We start from the raw sequence: 11,924 nt of genomic DNA, 5'->3' as shown, positions 1-11,924 counted from the left end.
AAATTTTTTGTAAAAAGTCTTAAAATTTCTTGACATTCAATACAGAGAGCAAACTCGCATGCAGTGGGGGCAGAAAAAACTAAATGTATGATACGGTTGTTGTCAGATTTTATTACCATGAAATTGTTGAAACCTAATCTTGAGAAACAGTTTTAGAGATTTGGTCTTTTCTCATAAAAGTCAACGAGAGCAACTGCTTTATAGCTACACAAATAGCTGTCCTACAAAGATGGCATCTGAGCAAATAAATCAGACTGAATGAACCAGTGGCTCGCTCATAATGGTTCCTGAATGGATTAAAGTTTTTGAACAAATCGGTTGACTGAATGATTCAGTGATTAAACACAGACACCTCTTGCCACCTAATGGTTACATGTAACGTGCACACCTATATTGCACAGACTGACAGCCTGTCTGTCAACAAATGTTATGACAGGAAAAGTTATTTCTGGCAATACCAAAAAAAAAAAAAAGCTTTATTGGAATTGGTTTGTGGTTTGGTTCACACTGTGTTAGAAGTCGCCCAACAGCAGCACAAAGCAAAGAGTTCTCAGAGCGACCGTGATAGGCAGTGATGATGTCTGCCATCTCTCCAGGGAGGGCAGAGGGAGAAAGCATTCGTCTGACATGGCTCAAATTAACATAAAACATCCTACAGGTGGCTCCTCTAGGGCTTCTGTGAACTTTACTTTGCCTGTATCGTGTGCTTCCCTGGAGAACCGGTCCACAGGAATGTCTGTATAGGAGGCTGTATGCATGCAGTTCGGCTCTAAAAAGGTAGACAGAGAAAAAAACTAAAACAAAAACCAGCAGGTGTGACTGCTTTGATGAGTCATTTTACACCTTTGCACAGTCTGGGATAAAGAGCACACAAATCCCAAAATATTACTTAGCTGTCAAAGTCTCAAGATGCTTAGATCAGACAGCAGATGTGACAGGATTGAAAGGACGGCCTGTAATTGCAATAACTCAATATATCATTGCTGTGCACGCAGAGCCAATATGTTACTCTATTGATAATTAATCAGAAGTTAATTAGAAAGCTATTAGCAAATATGCAAATGCTGTTGGATTTGCTGGTATGGAAAATGTAAATGTTTGTCTTATAGAAGTTAAGTCCAGAGGGATGTTATGCATTTACATTATACAGTGTAATTGTTATTATATATATTATATATATTAAACATAATATATATATTATGACTATATAATTATGACTAATTCAAACTCTAACCCATCTGGCACAGCCAGTGACCTCCAGGAAAGTCTGGATGACATCCACGAATAGAGTGGCGACGGCTGGAGAGACAGCAGACAGCTCGGAAAGACGGCAACCGGGGCAGGGAGGGCTAGCCCCCCGACCTGCAGCTCCTGAGAGGGAGCACCCACAACAAGCTACGAAGAACCCCACAGAAATATACCCCTAGGGATACCCGAGAGGGGGGGGAGAATGAGCATCCCAATCGGACGGAATTACCGGTAACGACCCAAGCAAATGGACAATGGAATACGAGCGCAGTCTGTATTTGCGGCAAGGTCTGCAAAAACCTGAAGGGCCTGAAGATCCACCAGGCAAAGATGGTCTGCCTCAGGAGGGATCAAGTGAAGCTACGCTCAGGTACGGCAGCTGGGGCAGCAGTTACTGTCACGCCGGCAGCTGAACCTGGTGAGACGGAGGAGGAGCCGGGTCCGGAATCTCCCCACAGTACCCGGAACCTCCAAGCCACACAAATCCCCCCACCAAGCAGGAAATCGGAACACCGCAGGGTGAAGTGGCCTGCCGCAAACAATAAGGAGTGGCTTAAGCTGGACGAGGATGTAGACAAGTGCCTGGAATCCATCTCAAAGGGCAGTGTCGACCAGAAGCTCCAGACCATGTGTACCATCATAATGAACATGGGAGCAGAGCGGTTTGGTGTCGAGGAAAGAAGAGGAGATAGGAATCCAGCGAAGCTCAACCGGCGAGAAGCCAAGATCAGTCAGCTGAGACAAGAACTAAAATCCCTGAGACGTCAGTTCAAGATGGCTAAGGAAGAAGAAAGGACTGCCTTGTCAGAACTCACAAACATCATAAGGAAGAGACTCATCTCACTAAGGAGAGCGGAACGGCACAGAAGGAAGGGCAAGGAAAGGGCTCGGAAACGTAGAGCTTTCATTGGCAATCCCTTCAGCTTTATCAAGAAACTACTGGGCCAGAAGCGAAGTGGCCACCTCGCTTGCCCGGTAGAGGAGATCGACAACCATCTCCACGCCACTTTTAGTGACACCTTGAGGGACCATGACCTTGAACCTTGCAGGGATTTGGTGGCGCCACCTGAACCAGGGACCCAATTCGACACTGCTGAACCCACGCTGAAAGAAGTGGAAGAAACCGTTAGAGCGGCAAGATCCAGCTCCGCTCCCGGTCCCAGCGGGGTCCCCTATAAGGTCTACAAGCAGTGCCCGAAGCTCCTCAGACGTCTCTGGAAGATCCTGAAGGTGATCTGGCGGAGAGGGAAAGTCGCTGCGCAATGGAGGTACGCTGAGGGAGTCTGGATCCCGAAGGAGGAGGGCTCTTGCAACATTGATCAGTTTCGCATCATCTCGCTGCTCAGTGTTGAAAGCAAGATCTTTTTCAAAATCGTGTCCCAACGTCTGACAGACTTCCTCCTGAAGAACACCTACATTGACACCTCAGTCCAGAAGGGAGGAGTCCTAGGAGTACCTGGATGTCTGGAGCACACAGGGGTGGTGACACAGCTGATCCGGGAGGCTAAGGAGAGCAAAGGAGATCTGGCAACTCTCTGGCTTGACCTGGCCAATGCCTACGAGTCTATTCCACACAAGCTCGTTGAAACCGCACTGGTAAGACACCATGTTCCTGTCAAGATCCGCAACCTCATCATGGACTATTACAACAACTTCAATGCACGAGTCTCTTCAGGCCAAGTAACATCCTCCTGCTACCAACTTGAAAAGGGGATAATCACTGGCTGCACAATCTCTGTATCTCTCTTCTCACTGGCCATGAACATGATTGTCAAGTCGGCCGAGGTGGAATGCAGAGGGCCCAAGTCAAAATCTGGGACCCGTCAGCCCCCCATAAGAGCCTTCATGGACGACTTAACAGTGATGACAACATCTGTTCCAGGGTGCAGGTGGCTCCTCCAGGGGCTTGAACGGCTCATCTCCTGGGCAAGGATGAGCTTCAAGCCTGCTAAGTCCAGGTCTCTGGTCCTAAAGAAGGGTAAAGTGTCCGACCGTTTCCGCTTTGCCCTGGGAGAGACCATGATTCCATCAGTGACTGAAAAACCAGTCAAGAGCTTGGGGAAGTTCTTTGATAGCTCCCTGAAGGACTCAGCTGCCATAAAACAAACCAAGTGCGACCTGACTACCTGGCTCACAGCGATTGACAGATCTGGCCTCCCCGGAAAATTCAAAACCTGGATCTACCAGCACGGAGTCTTGCCAAGAATACTCTGGCCCCTGTTAGTCTACGAGGTACCAACATCAACAGTCGAGGTTCTAGAGAAGTCTATCAGCCAGTTCATCATCATCAGCTCCCTCGGTCCTTGAGCAGCATTGCCCTTTACGGCCATTCCACCAAGCTGCATCTTCCTTTGAGTGGACTATCAGAGGAGTTCAAAGTCACCCGCTCCAGAGAGGTATTGATTTACAGGGACTCCAGAGACACAAAAGTCGCAGCAGCAGGAATCCTCGTGAAGACCGGGAGAAAGTGGCAGGCGCAAGAAGCCGTCACTAAAGCTGAGGCACGACTAAGGCACAAAACGCTGGTGGGCTCCGTGGCAATGGGACGAGCAGGTCTTGGTTGTTTTCCCAAGCCACGTTACGATCTGGCTCATGGAAAAGAGAGGCGCAGACTGATTCAGGACGAGATACGAGCAGAGGTGGAGGAAGAACGTTACACCAAAATGGCCAGCATGTCCAAACAAGGAGCATGGACCAGGTGGGAACATGCGGATCCACGCAGAATAACCTGGGCAGAGCTCTGGAAAGCAGAGCCATTTCGGATCAAGTTTCTTGTCCAATCCGTCTATGACGTCCTCTTAAGCCCAGCTAACCTGCACACCTGGGGCCTGGCAGACACTCCTGAGTGCAAGCTGTGCCAGAAGAAGGGCACACTGGAGCACATTTTGAGCAGCTGCTCAAGAGCGCTAGGGGAAGGGCGGTACCGCTGGCGCCAGGTAGCCCCCAAACAGACAATCACCTTCATTAGAGCTGGGCAGAGGGAACAATTCCACCGGCCTAGCTCTATGGGGGGGCTCCTCTCCACTGCTCGTGATTGGCAGCTTCAGGTTGACCTTGGAAGGCAGCTTAAGTTCCCAGGCAACATCACAGCCACTTCTCTCCGCCCAGACATGGTGCTAACATCTGAGTCTACCAAGCAAGTGGTTATCCTGGAACTAACTGTCCCCTGGGAAGACCGTATTGAAGAGGCCCACGAGCGCAAGAGGGCTAAGTACGCAGGGCTCAGCTCGGAGTGCCGGAACAATGGCTGGAAAACTCGCTGCGAGCCAGTCGAGGTCGGGTGCCGAGGCTTCGCTGGCCACTCACTGCTGCGAACCCTCAAACTCCTTGGAGTGAAAGGACTGCAATTGAAAAAAGCCACCGCAAACATCTTAGAGACCGCAGAAAGGGCTTCTCGGTGGCTGTGGATCCGTAGGGGGGATCCGTGGAGCAACATGCCACTTGGACACAAGCCGGGGACTGATCACCCCTGGCTGGGTCGCCCGGGTGAGAGTGTATGAAGATTAAAGACCCAAACAACCTATGACCTCGGGTTTTTCACTGATGACGTGTCCAAGTAGCACCAGAAGGTGTATTCAAACTCTACATAATATATATATTATGACTATTATTATTATTATTATTATTATAAACCACAATAATAATAATGGTATTTATGTATTTATAAGTTTGTTTTGAAGATGAAATAATAATAACAATAATAATTTATTACTGAATATCTTAATATTTAGCAACTAAATAATAGATGTAACAAAACCTTATTTGAAATCTGTTTATTTGTAACTTGTTTTTTTTTTTTTTTTTCTGTTACATTAAACTAAATGTTTAAAACATGAACTAGCCATTTTTCCCCACTTGTTTTAAAAGTTGTTGGTCAAGTGATTTTTCTTTTTTTTCTTTTCTTTTCTTTTTTTTCAAAGATATACAAAAAGATATTGATTCTTTCATTTTATTCTTCAAATGCACTCATAGCAACAGAGGAACAATACAAAGGTTTATGAATTTCTTAAAATGTGCTTTGGGTTGTCATCCTATTGCAACACCCCTCCTATTTTCACAATTTAGTATTATATATTTGAATTATCCCTTTTTTATTTTTATTTTAGTTTTAATGTTAATGTTTTAATGTTTTAATGTTTTACTTCTGTTTTAGTTTTAGTAGTTTTAGTACTTCAGCTTCAACTAATTGTTTCTCAATATTTACATTTATTTTAGCTTGATTTAAAGTAAATAAAACTTTTTTTATATATATATAGTTTTATAGTTTTAGTTATCAGTACCAGCATTGGCCCAATCTCTCTTGAGCTTTGGAGGACAGATTTTATTTTAATGCAAAGCGTCTTGATAAACTTAAGAGTATTTTTTTTTTTTTTTTTCATGTTAGTAAGCTTCCAGTCCTAGAGGCATCAAAACAGCTCCAAAACTTGATGGCTCCATCCACCTTACCATGTTGTGTCTTTATTTTCTCCACACATAGCCTTGTGTGTTTTTCCAAACAACTCCACTGGTTTCAACTTTCCAGTGTTTTGTCAATGTCAATGTCAATGTCACCTTTATTTATATAGCGCTTTAAACAAAATACATTGCGTCAAAGCAACTGAACAATATTCATTAGGAAAACAGTGTCAATAATGCAAAAATGATAGTTAAAGGCAGTTCATCATTGGATTCAGTTATGTCATCTCTGTTCAGTTAAATAGTGTCTGTGCATTTATTTGCAATCAAGTCAACGATATCGCTGTAGATGAAGTGTCCCCAACTAAGCAAGCCAGAGGCGACAGCGGCAAGGAACCGAAACTCCATCGGTGACAGAATGGAGAAAAAAACCTTGGGAGAAACCAGGCTCAGTTGGGGGGCCAATTCTCCTCTGACCAGACGAAACCAGTAGTTCAATTCCAGGCTGCAGCAAAGTCAGATTGTGCAGAAGAATCATCTGTTTCCTGTGGTCTTGTCCTGGTGCTCCTCTGAGACAAGGTCTTTACAGGGGATCTGTATCTGGGGCTCTAGTTGTCCTGGTCTCCGCTGTCTTTCAGGGATGTAGAGGTCCTTTCTAGGTGCTGATCCACCATCTGGTCTGGATACGTACTGGATCCGGGTGACTGCAGTGACCCTCTGATCTGGACACAGACTGGATCTGGTGGCCACGGTGACCTCGGAACAAGAGAGAAACAGACAAATATTAGCGTAGATGCCATTCTTCTAATGATGTAGCAAGTACATAGGTTGTTATGGGAAGTGTTTCCGGTTCCGGTTTACCTAATTAATGCAGCCTAAAAATCCTTTAACGGATTTGGATAATAAAAGCATATTCGTATGTTATGTGTATGCCAGGTTAAAGAGATGGGTCTTCAATCTAGATTTAAACTGCAAGAGTGTGTCTGCCTCCCGAACAATGTTAGGTAGGTTATTCCAGAGTTTGGGCGCCAAATAGGAAAAGGATCTGCCGCCTGCAGTTGATTTTGATATTCTAGGTATTATTAAATTGCCTGAGTTTTGAGAACGTAGCGGACGTAGAGGATTATAATGTAAAAGGATTCATTCAAATACTGAGGTGCTAAACCATTCAGGGCTTTATAAGTAATAAGCAATATTTTAAAATCTATACGATGTTTGATAGGGAGCCAGTGCAGTGTTGACAGGACCGGGCTAATATGGTCATACTTCCTGGTTCTAGTAAGAACTCTTGCTGCTGCATTTTGGACTAGCTGTAGTTTGTTTACTAAGCGTGCAGAACAACCACTCAATAAAGCATTACAATAATCTAACCTTGAGGTCATAAATGCATGGATTAACATTTCTGCATTTGACATTGAGAGCATAGGCCGTAATTTAGATATATTTTTGAGATGGAAAAATGCAGTTTTACAAATGCTAGAAATGTGGCTTTCTAAGGAAATATTGCGATCAAGTAGCACACCTAGGTTCCTAACTGATGACGAAGAATTGACAGAGCAACCATCAAGTCTTAGACAGTGTTCTAGGTTATTACAAGCAGAGTTTTTAGGTCCTATAATTAACACCTCTGTTTTTTCAGAATTTAGCAGTAAGAAATTACTCGTCATCCAGTTTTTTATATCGACTATGCAATCCATTAGTTTTTCAAATTGGTGTGTTTCACCGGGCTGCGAAGAAATATAGAGCTGAGTATCATCAGCATAACAGTGAAAGCTAACACCATGTTTCCTGATGATATCTCCCAAGGGTAACATATAAAGCGTGAAGAGTAGCGGCCCTAGTACTGAGCCTTGAGGTACTCCATACTGCACTTGTGATCGATAGGATACATCTTCATTCACTGCTACGAACTGATGGCGGTCATATAAGTACGATTTAAACCATGCTAATGCACTTCCACTGATGCCAACAAAGTATTCAAGTCTATGCAAAAGAATGTTGTGGTCAATTGTGTCAAACGCAGCACTAAGATCCAATAAAACTAATAGAGAGATACTCCCACGATCAGATGATAAGAGCAGATCATTTGTAACTCTAAGAAGAGCAGTCTCAGTACTATGATACGGTCTAAATCCTGACTAAATCCTACTGGTTTTGCCAGTAGCTCTGTGTAACATCCAGGTGCTTTTGTGTTGACTTCAGACATGCAGAAATGTTCACCACTGAACTTAGTCCTTTATTTAGTGCAGTGGAGACAAGTCTGAAATGTTGATTTACCTCCATCTTGTTTCATTGCTGGATGTTAGAACTAGTTTTACGACTAAAAATCCAGGTAATCCAAAGATTCATATACTTTTTCCCACAGCTGTATATTTTGGAAGTGTTTCAAGATAATAAAACCCATGACCTTTGGTTTTGCTCGCACCAAACACTATAAGAAAAACAACCAGAACATTTATTCATGAGCTAGTATCCACACTGATAAATAATCTACTTTGCGCAGACATAAAATATTTCTAACCAGATGCTTTCAAAGAAGACCTGTGAAGATCACTTTGGACGGCCTTGCTCTTTAATGTTTGCTTTTCTGGTACATGCTCTCTCCCAGAACACTTGTAATCTGAATGAGAGCTACACAGGAGCTGGGACGCCATTCCGAGAGAGAAAACTCTAATGTGTGACTCTGAGAGTAAACAATTTCATTTATTGATAAAAACTAAAACACTCTCAACTGTGTTTAAAGTGACTCCCGCAGACATCGAGAGACGAACCCGCCCCACTGTGCCTCTCATGATCCAACAATTCCCAACTGTTTCCTCTCTAACCCATAAGGAATTTCTTCACAGTCTATGACTGTTTAGCTCAACTGCTTTGGCTCTGTTTCGAATCACACCTACAAATTCAAAATAACAAATTCAAAATAGCGATGTTTCCTCATATCTAATGGGTGAAAATTGAATTGCCCACACAAAGCAGTACAATAAAACATATCAGACAGTGTCTGTGTGGTTCAGAGGAGATCTAACATATTCTAAATTACATTTACAGACTACTGGGGACAATGCGTGTATCTTAAATCTGACAGATAAAACCACATCACGGACTGTACACACAGCTCCTGAATTTGTTCTAGCATTATTACTGTTATTTTTATTGTTGATGCTGTTATTTATTACATTTTCTATGAATGTTATTTATAGTAGATCCATATTTTTTGTTATCAGAACATTGCAGTAAACATCTGTACTGTATCTTTTGTAATAATGAATCACCTCCAAGACTATTACAAGTATGTTTTACATTACATTTACATTAAAAGCCAGTGTTAAGGACCCCAGTAATCGTATCCAAAGGGTCAAGGTTTCAAGTTTGATTGTTAGCATGTTTTTTTAAAAAGTAACTGACAGTTTTATTCAGCCAGGATGCATTAAATTGATCAAAAGTGTCAGTAAAGACAAATACACAAGATTGCTATTTCCAAGGAATGTTCTTCTTTGAAACTTTCTATTAGGTTTTGCATTAATCAGTTGTTCCACAAGGTGGCAACAATGTGGGCCATTGTAGAAAGTGGAACTTAAGAGATGGAGCAAGCAACAACTACAACAAAATAGCAGAGACTTTAACAACAACAGACGGCTGCACTGACATATGCTTGTGTGAGGGATGATGAAGCTTTCTAATGGACTCTAAAAAAGGACTTTGAAAGGGCACACATACGATTGTGTGAGTACACAAGCTTAGACGTAAAAGTATTTTTTTCATTGAATCATTCATTCAAACACATGTGACATCAGTGGTTCAACCACTGATGTCACATAGACTATTTCAACAATGTACTTACTACCTTTCTGGGCCTTGAACATGGTGGTTGCATTGCTCTCAATTCAAACTCAACATTTCATTGAATCAGGGGGCTTGATTAATTGCGTTCATTTGTATTGTAATTAGCTAAATTAACGTGTTAAATTCACAGCCCTACATTCCCTCCTAAAACTTTCAGTGGAATCAGTGTGAAAATAAACCTCTGGTTTTATTTCCCAGTCACAGCACACACCTGAGCTCCCCACTCTAGCATTTATCACAAAGATTCATTTTCCTTCTTGGTTGCAGCTTAGATTAATGAATGGTACCGAGAAGAAAAATTCACCTCTTAAACTGTGACCTTCAAACGTGCAGCCAAGTATCGCTAGTTCCGGAGCTGCTTTACAAATGTATACACCAGCACCCTTGCAAGTGTCTTGTAAGATTCATTATTTATTTATCGATATCACAGCTGTAATGTACCCACTTTATGTAATTCTTTACCATCTATTTTCTTCATTGCAGAGACCACAAAGTAGCCCCCAATCGTCATTCACTTTCATTGTACGGAAAAGAGCAGCATGAACATACTGCTAAGCATCTTCTTTTGTGTTTAACAGGAAAAAAAAGTGAAACTGCTTTAGAATGACAAAAGGTAAAATACAGTTTGCTAAAGTTGCTCATACTCTCTCAAAAACATTATTTATAGCTTCTGTGGTAATCTAAGCTACTACCGACCCGATACAGCTGATGCAACAACGGCCAATTCTTTGCAGACTCCAGTTCCACGACGCACCTTAACCTGTTTGTTTATTAATAACATTGACCAAATATAGCTGGAGCACAGAATAGACCACACTCCATCCCTCTTGTACTCTGGTTCAGAGGGAATAAAATGTGGGCTGACTTTTTTCCCCTCTTTCTTTTGAAGCAAAGCTTTCTGCCTACACTTTAAAAGCATTATCTTTGAAAAACAAGCCAGGAAACGCTTGTTCTGAGCAAACGCAGGGTCAGTACATTCTTGCTCAAGGTCTGCACATGAAGTGGAAGATTCAAATATTTTTTATGTGATTCAGACACTTGACGGTATTTTTAATCAACCGTTGGCAGGATCGGTGCAGACACATTTTATTTAAAACACTGATATGTCTGTATTATCTCAAGGGTGTTCTTGAAGGCACTTTTGTGTGTGTGTGTGTGTGTGTGTGTGTGTATTTCAACGATTTCTACATTTTTCCAAAACATACCAACCATAAATAATGTTAGCAGCTCTTAAATAATGCTGATGGTGGTTTTATGCCTGGAAGTATATGGAAGAGGGATCTGCTCCAGTTGGTTACATTAGGCTGAAAGCCAGGCCAGTCACTGCTGTATTTGCTGACTGAAGTTAACAGAGCCTTTTTTTCAGAATAAAGAGTCCATCACTTTAAGTTTTTCTGACAGGTTGGTGTAAGGGCAACAGATATTGCACTAAATTTCATCTATGAAGTTTTTCTGTCTCATGCGTGCCCTGAGTGCAGTTTGACCGTATGTTGCGTTAAGTGCATGATCTGTCATTGTAAAAATTATCAAATAAAAGGGAAACTCAGAGATTTTCCCTTAATTTAGACTTTTTTTTTTTAATAGAAATAGTGTGGGGCAAAAAACTTTCTTTGCTGCAAGTTGTTTGTTAAGCTACTCAATTTAAAGCCCTCATTAGTGAACAAATCATTACTTTAAGTCGTATCTTTTAATTGAATCGGTTTCTCAGCGATTTGTTAACAAATCTGACTAAACTGGAATGAAAACTATTCAGTTAGTTAAACTTTATTGTGAAATTTCTAAGTCAACGGCATAATGGCAAACAACTGCTTTAATTTTTCTCTGTTAAACATACAAACTTTTCAAAGCAATGAATCACTATTTTGAATCAGTTGATTTATGTGAAGTGTCCAAATGAACTGATTTACCAAAGTGAATCTTTTCGTTCTCCAGTATTTCAAATGTAAAGCTGAACATGCAGTTACAGTGTAACATTAAAATAAGATTAATATTATAATATTCTGTTATGCGCTTATTAAAAAAGTAGTTTGCATCTGCAAAAGCAGCTTTATTAATGAAATTAACTTTATTATTATTATTAATTTTATGACACAACTAGAAAACTGTTTCATTGGTGTTTTACCTGCGTGTATTGTGCTTTAGGGTTAAATGAATAATTCATTCAAACATGAAAATTTGCTGAAAATGTACTCACCTTCAGGACATCGAAAATGTAGATGAATTAGTTTTTTCATCAGAACATATTTGGAGAAATTTAGCATTACATCACTTGCTCACCAATGAATCCTCTGCAGTGAATGGGTGCCGTCAGAGTGAGAGTGCAAACAGCTGATACAACCATCACAATAATCCACAAGTAATCCACATGACTCCATGTGTTAAATTAATGTCTTGTGTTGTAAAAAGCTGTATGTTTGTAAGAAATAAATCCATCATTA

General features: G+C 41.5%; 1 pseudogene; it reads left to right on the top strand.

The window, feature by feature from the left end:
• The first annotated feature begins 1,744 nt into the window (after window positions 1–1,744).
• Window positions 1,745–4,748, top strand: LOC132125248 (uncharacterized; annotated as a pseudogene).
• Window positions 4,749–11,924: the final 7,176 nt, after the last annotated feature.

This window comes from Carassius carassius, chromosome 43 (genome assembly GCF_963082965.1).
Source record: "Carassius carassius chromosome 43, fCarCar2.1, whole genome shotgun sequence".
NCBI classification, from domain to species: domain Eukaryota; kingdom Metazoa; phylum Chordata; class Actinopteri; order Cypriniformes; family Cyprinidae; genus Carassius; species Carassius carassius.
The sequence above is the reverse complement of the archived record's forward strand: the minus strand, read 5'-3'. Positions and strand labels throughout refer to the sequence as shown.